The 13,722-nt window shown below is 41.9% G+C and overlaps 1 protein-coding gene across 1 annotated transcript in view; it reads right to left on the reverse strand.

The window, feature by feature from the left end:
• The window catches only part of DIP2C (disco interacting protein 2 homolog C), a 763,198-nt gene that overhangs the window by 398,896 nt on the left and 350,580 nt on the right, over positions 1-13,722 (reverse strand). The window contains 1 exon segment of the mRNA XM_030198809.1: positions 10,795-10,866. The gene's annotated coding sequence lies outside the window, so the exon portion shown is untranslated.

Here is a 13,722-nt window from a genome sequence, read left to right on the forward strand (position 1 = left end):
AACTGCGGCATGAGTATGGATAATTAACTCAGGATGGGTTCAGTCAGGAGAACGTGGCATTAATGAAAGTGGTTCCATCTAACATAGTCTTTTCTGACCCCCATATTAGCTCAAAATTCAGGAAAAAAAATATTCAGCTGCTATTTACTAAACAGAAGCCTGAGCCTCCCAAGGGTGAAATGGTATTGATATTAAATTTGCATATGACATAAAAATAAATAAAAATAGAAAACCTATGTGTAAATGACAACTAATTCATTAACCTCCATTTGAAGAACCCTTAAAACAATTTTTGGCAGCAATATCAAAATTATACTATACTTTTTTGTCTTTTATTAAACTATAGCCCTGCATTTTGCACTATGGGGTCTTTTTACTAAGGTGTGCTACAAGATACAGGGGCTCATTTACTAAACTGCGGTTCACCTACCTCAAAGCCCATCGTGGGATGCGCTGTAGCGTCGCACGGTAGTGTTCTTATTAGCACAAGCTAATCCCACACTGGAAAATATATATATATATATATTTTTTTTTGTTACATTTGTACCCCACGCTTTCCCACTCATGGCAGGCTCAATGTGGCTTACATGGGGCAATGGAGGGTTAAGTGACTTGCCCAGAGTCACAAGGAGCTGCCTGTGCCTGAAGTGGGAATCGAACTCAGTTCCAGCGTGGGAGGCATGCCTACGCTAATCAGGTAGCAAGGGCACATTACCATGTGCACTCCGATTAACGCAGGAGCCTTTACCGCCACCTAAATAGGTGGTGGTTAGGGCTCCTGGGGATAATGGTCCCACGCTAATGGGGAAATTAACTCGTGGCCATTTAAAAAAAAACTGCAGCCATTTTTCAGCCACAAGACAAACCCACATGCTACTCGCAGCACCAGCCACTTTCTAGTACGCCTTAGTAAAAGGACCCCCTGGTGCGCACTAACAATTAGCATGCACTAAATGATAAGACGCCCCTAATATTCCTATGGGCATCTTATTTAGCGCACCTTAGTAAAAGAAACCCTTCTATGTCGTTTTATTTTAAGATGAGCAATTCTGTAAAAAGGTCTGTTCGCAGAAATTTATTTTTAATTTGGCTCATGCCTTTTCAGTAGGTGCTCAAGACAAGTTCCATTCACATGCAGAAGGCATTTTCCTATCCCCGGAGGCCTTAATTTTATGCCAAATCCATACCTTTCAAAGAGAAGAAAGCTAGAAAGGAACAAGTCATATAGTGAAAGCATGCAGACAGAGCAAGCACTTGCCCTAGATGCAAGTTCCTCTTTCTCTCTCTCTAGCTGCATTAAAGAGGATTCTGTTTATTTTTCTCATGACTTTATTATTACTATTTCAAGGGTAACAGCTGGATGGACTTTTACTTAAGAGAGAGAAGCATCTCAACAAGCGTCACACAAATTGCTTTGTTTGTTTTTAGCACTTTTAAGCATTGCTAATGAAATAGGAATGTAGCAATTTTAACAGATCACGTGTGTTCAATGTCAGCTGTCTTCATGCTGCTGAATTACATCACAAAAAGCATCTTGGCAGTTATATACTAATACATAGCATCTGTGTATGAGAGTGTGATACATCGCGCACTAATACACTCATGCTATACATAAACACACATATAACACATGCAGAGTCCATAGTTTCCCATAATTACATGACAAGAGCAAAATTTGTTGTTTCCTGTGGAATCATGGGAAAATATCAAACCTTGCTGAAGTTACCTCCTCTCCGCTAATAAATGGAACCTTCTTGAGAAGACCATAGTATCTGCACATCCCATACTGCTGCACTGCACTTTCCTGAGCCACAGCACATCTCTCCTTACAACATTTCTGCTCTCCCCTATCCACTTGAGCATGAGGGCATTGTAACTCTGATGAAGAATTCTGGGAAGCAAATGATGAGATTCTTCAAACAGTACTTACTAAGGGCTCTGTTTACTAACCAGCGTTATAGGCGCGTTAATGTTTTTAATGCGCGTTAACTATGTATGCACCTACATGGTTAGCGCATGTGCTAAGTGCAGGTGTGCTAAAAACACTAACGCACCTTAGTAAACAGGGCCCTAAGTTTGATGAGCGATTTGAGAACTTGGTCACTAGGGTGGGGGGGGGGGGCACTGAGCAGAAGGTGTCAGTCCCTTGAGGACAAAAAGCTCCTTGGTCCAAGAACTGCACACTGAAGTTCAGGTGTTGAAAGACAGGCACAGGGAAATCGCTGCTGCCACCCCACTCTCAGGTTATTCAAGGTACTGGAGTGCCTAGAAGGCAATGATGCCTGATGCCATGTGAGGGATCTTCTAAGGGAGTGCTTTCTGGAGAGAGCTCACGAAGAGCTCAAAGCTAGGCCTAGTCCAGGCGCACTGCTACTTGAGGTCTGCAACACACATTCAACTTCTTTGTATTCAATTTCCTGATGATCCCATGTTACCAACCTACTGAGGATTATAAAGGCTTACAAGCGCAGATTTTCCCTGACCTTGAATTGAAAACAGTGAGAAAACAAAAGAAGATGCCGAAATGGAAAGATGCTGTCCAAAAACTTGGATATAAGGCAGGCATTTGGCATGCAGCAGAACTGATAGTTACTGGCAAGAGGATTAAAGTCTTTTAATACTCCAGGATCTGGTGGCTAAATTCATGACCAGTCTACAAAAAAATAATCCCAGTCAGCATGGGCTGAGGAATCCCACAGAGAGCCAAGGTTGGCAGAATACCAGTTGGAAAGGACCAGAAGAGACTGGTCACAAACGAGGAGTCATCCCCCCCCCCCCACAATGAGAGGACATGAAGGGTGATCCACCAGTATGGAAAATGATACCCCATGAGCAGATTCCACTCAAGAAAGTGGAGGTGTGTCAAGTGGACTGAACTGAGGAGCTGTTACAGCCACAGTCTGGTGGGCTCTAAAGAGAGATATGTTAAAAACTTGTTGACTTGACATTTGTGGTGACTGAACTGAAAGGAAGGCTCTTACAACTGGGTGAGATGGAAGCATATGAATCATGAATGGCCTTGTTTGATGTAGTATATATGTGTGTGTGAGACTGAGGAGGGTTGTAGAGGAGGGGCTGGGTAGAGGGGGGATGCTGTACATTGAGATATGAGGTGGTAAGTGGAGAGGGGGAGTTGTTTCTCACTCATGCTGTGGGCTTTGGGAGTGGGAGGGAAGGGAAGGGGTTTGACGTAACTGGGGGGGGGGGAGGGGAAATATAAGGAGAATCTTGAGGGAAGGAGGAAGGAAGGGGAAGTATCTAGGCTATATAAGAACAGATCGCTACGAGGATGGATCCTGGTGGAAGGAAAGGAAGGCTATACCATGGTTCTTAATGTTGTTATTTTGAATGTCAGTGGCCTCAATGACCTTGTGAAGCATAAAAGAGTGTTGCAACACCTGAAACAACATAAGGATGATATTGCTTTGCTACAAAAAACTAGGCCTGAAACTCTGAACATGAAAAGTTAGTGTGTGGGGAGATGATCTATTCCTCTTATTCTTCCAATAAGAGTTACCCAGTGTACCTGAATGTAACTCACCTTGAGCTTCTACTGAAAAGGTGTGAGCAAAATCCAAATAAATAAAAAAATCTTGTTGCACAAAAATATTTCCTTTGTAAAATATGAGGAAGGGAGGATTGTGTGGGTGACAGGCCAAGTGGATGATAAAGAAGTAAGCATCATCAACATTACACCCCAAACACAGCAAAGGGAGGCTTTTATTTATTTATTTTTATTTAATATTCCACAAAAGCAAGTCTTTTAAAATTTCGTTTACGTCTTATGTAATTTCAAAATTGAGGGAGAAAAAAAAAAGACTTCAGAAGCTCAGCAAACTATCTTATATTTAAGGTTGTCTTGTATTGGAAGTAAATTCACAGCTGAGCAAACTTCCTCATCAATCATTAAAAACCCCTTTATTTTCAAAACAGATTTACTGATTTTTATTTTCTTGAACATTTTTATGTATATTTTTTCATTACTGCTTCACACCCATTGTGGCAGTTTTTGGTATTAAAATGACAATATAAGAACACTTATCTGGAAAATCTTGCTGGTTCGTTCAACAAAGCGCCACTGTTTCACCTAAAGCTTCCTCAGGAGCGTAACCATTGATGATAAAAAAATAAGACATAATATCAATTCTATTATTGGTTCAATACAGCGTTTTACACAGTATCATGAATTCTTTTTACCGCTTGTTTGTGTAAAGCGCTGTGTTGAATCAATAACAGAACTGATACTATGGGGCTTATTTTCAAAGCACTTAGCCTTCCAAAGTTCCATAGAAACCTATGGAACATTGAAAGGCTAAGTGCTTTGAAAATACACCTCTGTGTCTTCTTTTTTTTTTTAATCAGCAATGGTTACGCTCCTGAGGAATCTTTAGGTGAAACAGTGGCATTCTGTTGAGTGAACCAGTAAGATTTTCCAGATAAGTGTTCAATGTTGCAGAAATATGATCAAATCTAGTCAAATCTGAAGGTACTAGAGCTGTTGCATTTTGAGCCATCTGCAATGCTCTCATGGAACAAACTGGTTATCCTAAATACGGAACACTGCAAAAAAAAAAAAAAGGAAAAAAGGGGGGGAGGGGGAGAACAAGACATTTTTCTAGATGTCTTGTGATAGAAGGAAGTGCAAAAGTGGTATTGTGAGATTCAAAGTGAAGGGGAGAATATGTAGAAGCTGATGAAGATAAGGTGGAATTGTTTAACAATGCAGTTTGAGATGTCTTTGCTCCATCAGAAACACCCTGCCGCGGGCTGTGTCAAATAGGACGCCTAGATATTCCAGCGTCTGAGTGGGAACAAGGCTGTTCTTGGCCACATTGATAATCTAGCCTAAGGACTGTACGAGGGCTATGATCCGTGAAGTTGCCTGCACCCACTCTTCTGCTGACGAGGCTCTGATGAGCCAATTGTCAAGACAGGTGTGAACCCAGATGCCTTCCCGTCTCAAGGCTGCTGTCACCACAACCAAGACTTTGGAAAAAGTGCATGGGGTTGTGGCCAGGCTGAATGGCATTGCATGGAACTTAAAGTGCTGACCCAGAATCACGAAGTGGAGAAACCGCTGGTGTGACGGCCAGAAGGGAATATGCAGATACACCTCCTTAAGGTGGAGCACCATGAGAAACGTGCCGGGCCGAAACGGCGCTATGACCGACTGCTTAGACGCTGTATCCGCAGCCAAATGGCACAACCACAACAACCGGCATTGCGTGACTGCCAGGGACATCTGCTTAGCCAATGCCCTGACCAGATCATACAAGGCATCTGCCAAATAAGCCAGACCTGTCTCTATATCCAGAAACTCGGGCGAAGGCTGCGCCCCTGAATCAAACAAGGAATCCGCAGCCTGTTGCACCCAGGAAGGACAAGCCCAGGCCGCATAAGAACTGCAGACGCCTGCCTGCAAAGACAAGGCCACAATATCAAATGAAAGCTTGACAGCAGACTTCAGCTTGCGGTCCTGGACATCCTTAAGACCAATACTACCTTCCACCAGCAACACGGTCTTCTTAGTCACTGCAGCCACTAGTGCATCAAACCTAGGAACAATAGAGGGCTTTGTGAACCAGTGAACAAACTTTAAACTGAATATGAAACAAACTTTTAAGCCAATGGTGATGAATTAAAAAATGTGTGATATGAAAATTTACTTGCCCGAGTCAAGATAGGATAGCTGCGTTTTGAACAGTCTGAAGACACTTGAGCACATAGGGTGAGAGACTTGCATAGACTATATTTGCGTAGTCTAAACGGCTGAGAAAAGTTGCATATAGAAATGACATTTGAGCTGAGGAATCCAGGAGACTACGTATGAATCAGAGCTGGCACAAAGCCCAGAAGCAACATTGTACAATGGAACTGACTTGTGGTTGAAAGGATAGAGCGTGGTCAATACCAAGATATTTAAACGAACTTACTGGCCAGGATCCTATGGAGCCCTCGCTGATAGGCTACTGTCAAAGTACTAGATCTCCCATGGGCATGAAGGAGCAAATCTCACTGATGTACTAATCCAAACTGCAACCGACAGCTAGAGGCAGGGAATACTGGAGAATTACAGGACTGCAACAATCCTTATAACGCTGGTGATGTCACTGAAAGTCAGTTACCTCCTATGTGGGGAGCACAACTTACTTGTCTAGAATGGTCTAGCAGAAAGAAAAGGAAACAAGTTTTAAATACATTTTTTCTTACATCTAGTGAGGATCTCATGGATGTTATTAAAAAAATATATCAAAAGGTATTCAAAAAAATTTGTCTAAATACCTGAGGGAGAATTCATATCGCAAAGTACAAGTAACATAGTAACATAGTAGATGACGGCAGAAAAAGACCTGCATGGTCCATCTAGTCTGCCCAACAAGATAAACTCATATGTGTTACTTCTTGTGTATACCTTACCTTGATTTGTATCTGCCATTTTCAGGACACAGACCATAGAAGTCTTGCCCAGAACTAGCCCCACCACCCAAACACCAGCCCCGCCTCCCAATCTCGGCTAAGCTTCTGAGGATCCATTCCTTCTGCACAGGATTCCTTTATGTTTATCCCACGCATGCTTGAATTCCGCTACCGTTTTCATCTCCACCACTTCCCGCGGGAGGGCATTCCAAGTATCTACCACTCTCTCCGTGAAAAAATACTTCCTGACATTTTTCTTGAGTCTGCCCCCCTTCACTCTCATATCATGTCCTCTCGTTCTACCGCCCTCCCATCTCCGGAAAAGGTTCGTTTGCGGATTAATACCTTTCAAATATTTGAACGTCTGTATCATATCACCCCTGTTTCTCCTTTCCTCCAGGGTATACATGTTCGAATCTGACGGCTAAACTAACGGATCTTTTCACAGCGAACTATAAATGGCTGGCTAGGGTTATCACTGCTGACTTGGATAGGTGGGGAGACTTGGAGCTTTCTTGGTTTGGCAGAATAGCTACAGTAAAGATGAATGTTCTGCCGCGCCTGTTGTATTTTATTTCAAGCTCTCCAAATAATGATGCCCAGAAAATTCCTTGCGGCACTACAGGATCGTAACGTGCGCTTCATCTGGGCGGGCAGATTATAATAAAGCTTCCAGTTAATTCTAAAGTGTACATATACTCTCTGCCCATTTGCTATGGTCTATAATTATGTTTTTATGAAGAGAGACATTTGTGCTAATCAGTTATAGATAGGGTGGCTTTACTATTAGTCTAAATGAGGTAATTGCCTTGGCTGACAAATATTTGTAGGCACCAAAAAGTGCCTCCAAAATATCCCTGCAGCAGCAACTTTACTTGGCTCCCAGTCAGACCTCCCCCCCCCCCCCCCCCCCCCCCCCCAATCTTCCTTCTGTCCCTGCTGCTGCTTTCTGGGACCAATGGTAGCAAGAAAAAAAACTGCCCCCCCCCCCCCCCCCCCAAACAGTCATTGAATAATGCACATCACTGATTTCTAGGTCTCACTTCAAAATTTATGGTGAAGCCTGTTCCTAGGTAGGGCCTTAATGTCTGAAATTTGCTGTACAGGTCTTGAGTGACTTTTGTAGGGTTTCACATTACTTCAAATAATGCCCTGATACTGGAGGGGGTTTACTGAATACTTTTGGGAAATGCCTAGTCCTCCTCTGCAGTCATTGTTGGTGGAGAAGCTATAGTGTTTCTGTGGATTTAAAATATGTTTACACTGCCAGCTTGATGTTCTGGTATGCAGTGTTGGGGCAGATTCAATATTTTTTTTAGATTAGAGTCACAGGCTGCATATTTAAATTGCTATTATTTATGCTGAGTATAACCTGTGGTCACAAACCATTTTTTCTTGGGGCAACTGCCTCACTGGTGTTCTGAGTGAGGGGTCCCTCTGCTACCTGAGGGCCAGATGCACTAAACTTAATGAGCCAGCAACGTGGTTTTTAAACTGGTTCTAGCAAGTTTAGCGCGCAAGTAGTAAACCGGGACATGCACAAAAGGGTTCTCTGAGCTATTTTCCTGTCACGGTAGCAGCTAACGAAAATGGAATGCAAATGAGCTAATTACTATTATAATGTGAATGTGATGTGATGCACTACCGTTTCCGACCCCATGCACAAAAGCAGTCCCTACCTTTACCGTGGAAATTTGAACGGGAGATGTGGACCTGCTGGTTCTTCATTATTGCAAGTAGGAGAAGGGGAGAAACAAGGCAGGGAAGATGGAGCACCAAAAAAAATAATATAACAGCTTACACGCAGCTTCTTTGCGTGTATGAAAGCTGTGCCATATGTTTCTTATCAAAAATGCAAGGAAGACAAAAGTCCATCAAAGAAACAGCGTCTGTGGGAAACAGGCTTGATTCCATCCCCAGCTGTTCCTGCTGCTTCCTTCTACTGGCCGGCTGACATCCTAGAAAGCCCATCTCCCTGAAGATGGACTCTCATTGGCTGGCTGCTGTCCCAACTCCTCCTCCCTGCAGGGCTTCCCTGATGACATCACTTTAGAGCTGTGAACTGATTGGATCCGAACTTCCTGGTGTCCCCCTCCACAGAGAGGGGCTAAACCAATTGGACAGCATCAGCCTAGGATGTCCCGCCTACTCACTATTGGAGGGGGACACCAGGAAGTTCAGATCCAATCAGTTCACAGCTCTAAAGTGATGTCATCAGGGAAATCCTGCAGGGAGGAGGAATTGGGACAGCAGTCAGCCAATGAGAGTCCACCTTCAGGGAGATGGGCGTTCTAGGATGTCAGCCGGCCAATAGAAGGAAGCTGCAAGAATAGCTGGGGGTGGAGCCAAGCCCTGATGCTGCTGATTCTTCACAGAAGAGCAGAGAGCAGCAGAGAGATTTTTCCCATTTTTCCCAGCATCAGGAGGCAGGGAGCTGCAATACAGGTATGCCCATCCAAAAAAAAGTGCTTTTGTGTTTGCCAAAATTTTTTTTAAAAAGGGTAAATCTACTGCTATCATACATGCAGCTTGTCTGCGTGTATGAGAGCCATCTGTAGCATGCGCAGAGCAGCCACGCATAGCGATTGACTGTTCTGCGCATGCTCAGCTCATCAACTTGCTTCCCCCATATCGCATGCAAATGAGCTGGGTCGCAAAAGCAACGAGCAGCTCATTTGCATGCGCTTTTTTTTGTGAATCCCTCTGTGTTTCCAAATCGGCAAATTTTTACCGATTTGAAAACGCAGACCGATCCTTAACGGGACCTTTGTGCATTTGTCTCTGAGGCCAGTCACTACCTCTGTGTGCCTTGGGGGGGAGGTGCCATCTTATCCTCAACTCAGGCAGCATATTGCTTTCAGCCACCCCTCATAAAAGGCAACAGCGGAGAACTGTGTCATTGCACTTTCAGGTTCAGGTTTGAATGATTTGAACTGGAAAATTACCAACTAAACTACTGAAGACATATTTCTCATCTCAGCACAAAGCAAACAGAGATCTTGGCAAAAACAGGCAACATGTGCACAGAGTAACCATAGAAAAAAAAATTTGTGCTACCATGTTCTTTCAGACATCACACAATTCAGTTCACTTGAGAATTGACATCTGACTTAGATGCCTGCATCTGTTGTCCAATCCAATTGTTATACATAATTATGTGTCGCCATGTCATTAAATGTATAAATCATCGGCATTTATGCCAGTTATACATGTGGCAGTGTATTTAATAATAAGAGTGACCACCCGGTAAGCAGCCTTTTTCATTTATGATGCATAATGTTATACTGTACGTGTTATATTCTTTGGAGATGGATTTCATAACTTTATTGAGTAGCGGTGGACTTTAATGTGTTCAGTCCACGTCGTAAGATTTGATTTGTTATGATTTCATTTTGTTTAGATTTATTCCCCCTGATGAAGCAAATCCGAAACTCAAATCTGTGTGGAGGAAAATGGATTTTCTCAGTACACTCGATGTTCGAGTGATGTTCGAGTATAATATACAGATGGTGGAAGAAGATAATTTTTGGAACCTGTTAGCATATCATAAGAACTTCACCGGAATAAAGGCACTTACAAACGAACGATATAAGTACTTTTGAGTGATAAAAATACTTTATCTTTGGTGAGAGGATTACACCTACCACCCAGGAATGCTAAAAGATCAACTCACACATTCCTTAATCTTCATTTCCCTAACTGCAAAGGCCTAAAATATAAACTAATGCACGCATCAACCTTTTCCTATATGAGCACGCAATTCTGGAACGCACTGCCACGGAACCTAAAAGCAACCTATGAACTGACCAACTTCCACAAACAGCTGAAGACCCATCTCTTCGATAAGATATACCACAAAGACCAAAATTTGTGAAATCCCCATAGATATCTAGCAATGTTAAGAATGCCTTTTGTCATGTCACTATCCTGTTTTCCATTACCATGCTACCCAAATTACTTCTGTAACACTAAATGTCAATTCTCCTCTCATTTCCACTATCCATGATTTATTGTAAGCCACATTGAGCCTGCAAAGAGGTGGGATAATGTGGGATACAAATGCAATAAGTAAATAAATAGTTTTCCCTAGTCATGATGCCTTTTACAGGACGTACATATGGAACAACGAATGTTGCTATGATGGCTCCATGAATGTTTTTCACATTTGTTTGGTCATTACTCTGGAGAACTGAGCACATTATTTCATTCATTATTTATTTAAAAATGTTAAATCGTATCGGTACCGAGATTATTTAGATTTTGTAGTGGGTACTGTAAGCTTCTATTTGCTTCTTCCTAATATTTGTATTCAGATGACTTAATACAAAACACATTTAACACCACAACTCAACATACTCAAAACGAAGCAGAATGTACCTGGAGGTTGAGGCAGGTAGGCTCCAATCAATTTAGCCCTCTTCTTCTCATAACCTTTTTGTGTAATATCACCTGTCAAAGAGAGGGGAGAACCCCATTAAAATCAGCAAGGCAAGAAATAAAAACAATGTGTTCAACAAAATCTGCTTAGGAACAGCTTAGCTTCATTGTGGCTGCATCCTGCCATAGACACAAAAATATGTTTAGGCAACTCTGCACAAAACAATTTGTAAAGTGACGAGGTAGCCGTGTTAGTCCACTTTTAAAGGTAATAAATAGAAATAAAACAAAAACATAGAAAAGTCCAATAAAAAGTTAGTCCAATAAAAAAAGGTATCGTCTTATTTTCTTTTCTCTGTTTTTGTTTTATTTCTATTTATTACCTGCACACACAAAAAAAAAATCCTAATCTATCCAAACCATTCTGCCCAGCACCAACTTTGATGTATTTTATCTTCCTTGGACATACAAGTGCAAGTCTTTTGGAAATTACACCAGACTTCCATCAAGCTGATCAACAATAGATCATTGTAAAGGGTTGCAATGTGTTATGGCTGTCAAAACTAATTACCTCTTAGCACTTCCTATCAGTGGTGCTTCAGATAAGAGTTCAGACTCCAGCCTCTGCCTGTCACAGACATACTATTCATCCACCAAAAAAAAGACCAAAAAAAAAAAAAAGGCATCCATCTAAGTACCCATTATAAATTAAACAAAAGTCGGAGCATGCAGTTTGGCTCAGTCGCTCGGTTCTTATGCTAAACAACATCAAAAATACCGTTTTTAACGTAAAGAAAGAAATTGTTGCCCACAATAATTTACAGGTTGTCTGTTCCAATTTTATAAGGTTGAGAAGTTTCTGAAACAGATGCAATATTGTTCACCCATTCTGTGAATGCTTTTGGTTCTATTTTAGCCCAGATCACTCAATTACTTTACATTGTTTCAAAAAACGCAGTGTATCTTATCAAGATAAAAAAGTCTTTGGGGTCCTTTAACTAAGGTGCGCCAAAAAATGGCCTGCGCTAATGTAGACGCATGTTTTGGACACGAGCAGATCCATTTTTCAGCGCACCTTTGAAAAAGGCCCCTTTTGGCTGAAAATGGACGTGCGGCAAAATTAAAAATTGGCACGCATCCATTTTGGGTCTGAGACCTTACTGCCACCCACTGACTTAGCAGTAAGGTCTCACGCGTTAACCGGGCGGTAATCGTCAGTGTGCGTACAATGCCAATTACCGCCCGGTTAGCACCGCGCTTTGGAAAATAAAAAATATTTTCCGACACACGTATCAGACAAGCGTAAAAAATGGAATTACTGACCGGACCAAATTGGAGCGCATTGGACGCGCGTAGGCAGCTATGTGGCTTAGTAAAAAGGGCCCCTTAATGAACAAAGATAAAGCACCCTGGCTGCAATTATTGAAAACTGACTTCTCTTTTTCTGTTCAGGGAAATACTCACAGATCCGGTTGTCTATACTCCTCAGTCTCACACAACTTTACTAACTGCCAAAAACTGTTTTTTTAAGAACTCCAGAATGAAGAAAGTAAGAAAAAGAGACTTTTCAATTATTAAAACCGGGATCATTCTATTACTCCCACTTCAAAGAACAATGGAACATGGAAACACAAGATCGGAGTTACAGATCCCTTCCAAAGGATAGTGACCCATCCAGAGCTAAGAATGAGGATTTACTTCCTCCACAATAAATTACTCCTTTGACTGAGTTTAAGTAAATACAGTTGATACTTCCTTCCCAAAGCCAATAACTTCTCTATTGCTGAAGCCTGACTGCTAGGGTTGAGAACTTCTGCACTTTCACAGACAATTTCTAACTCTGAAAATGAAGTTACGCCACACCATCTCAGTCTTTCAGAATGAAATAAAGATTGGACCTGTCCAATATCTTCACTGGCAGAATGTCAAACTAGCAAGGTCTAACACCCGAGTTTAATTCCCCAAGTCCAGAATCTGCTTCTTGGGTTGGCTGCGGTTGCGCACACGAATGCTGTGCGGTAATATTCAATTCTCAGTTCCTAGTAGGCAGGAAACGTAGACATTGTGCAATGGTGAAATCTAGTGCCCAGATTCAGGGTGCATGTATACATGTTTCCAGAGGAACTTAGGGTCTATGGCCATGAGACGGACAGAGTTTAGTTATACAGATGTGGAACACAGTGATGTAGGCAATGCTTCAAGACAAGATACACACTGAAGGGTCAGCATTTCAGGATATCCACTGCAACTATCCATGAGCTTATCTGCACAGTATGGAGGCGGGACATGCAAGCAATCTCATGCACATTCCTTATGAATATCACAAAATCCAGACTACACTGGAGTTGGTCACCTCTGAGTACTACACAAATACATTCATAATCATAGCTCTTATTTAAAAAAAATAAAACAACAACCAAACATTGTTTCCAAATTTCTATACACTTAATCTTACATTTTGCCCCAAAGTCTTTGACCTCTGTTACTTTTCTTGTTCCATTCTTTATTGCAGCCACTGCCACCTCCTGTTCCTCCTCCTTCTCTCTCACAGTTTTCTCCCAAGCAAGTGCCTCTTTGAAACAATTCTCTGTCTCCCCTCAGACCTCCACATTATTCATACTGGGGTCAGTTCAGCTCTGCTCTGAATTTAGAACCATCTGTGGTAAAATCTTAACTGTCATTGCAGACAAAACTAATCATATCCAAATGTAGAAAAATGCTACTGAGAGACTGACTCCACATATCTCCACAACTGTACTGAAGGCCTCGTTAGTCAAAATTTTAAGCTTGATCCCACTATCCAGCACATACTATGTTATTGGTTTCCTAATAATGTGTATTGTGATCGTTATTCCTTTTCAGATATGCAGGGCAGCATAAGAACTAAAGAAAAGCCATGCTGAGTCAAACCAAGGTAAACCAAGTCCA

Source organism: Microcaecilia unicolor, chromosome 1 (genome assembly GCF_901765095.1).
Source record: "Microcaecilia unicolor chromosome 1, aMicUni1.1, whole genome shotgun sequence".
Classification (NCBI taxonomy): Eukaryota; Metazoa; Chordata; class Amphibia; order Gymnophiona; family Siphonopidae; genus Microcaecilia; species Microcaecilia unicolor.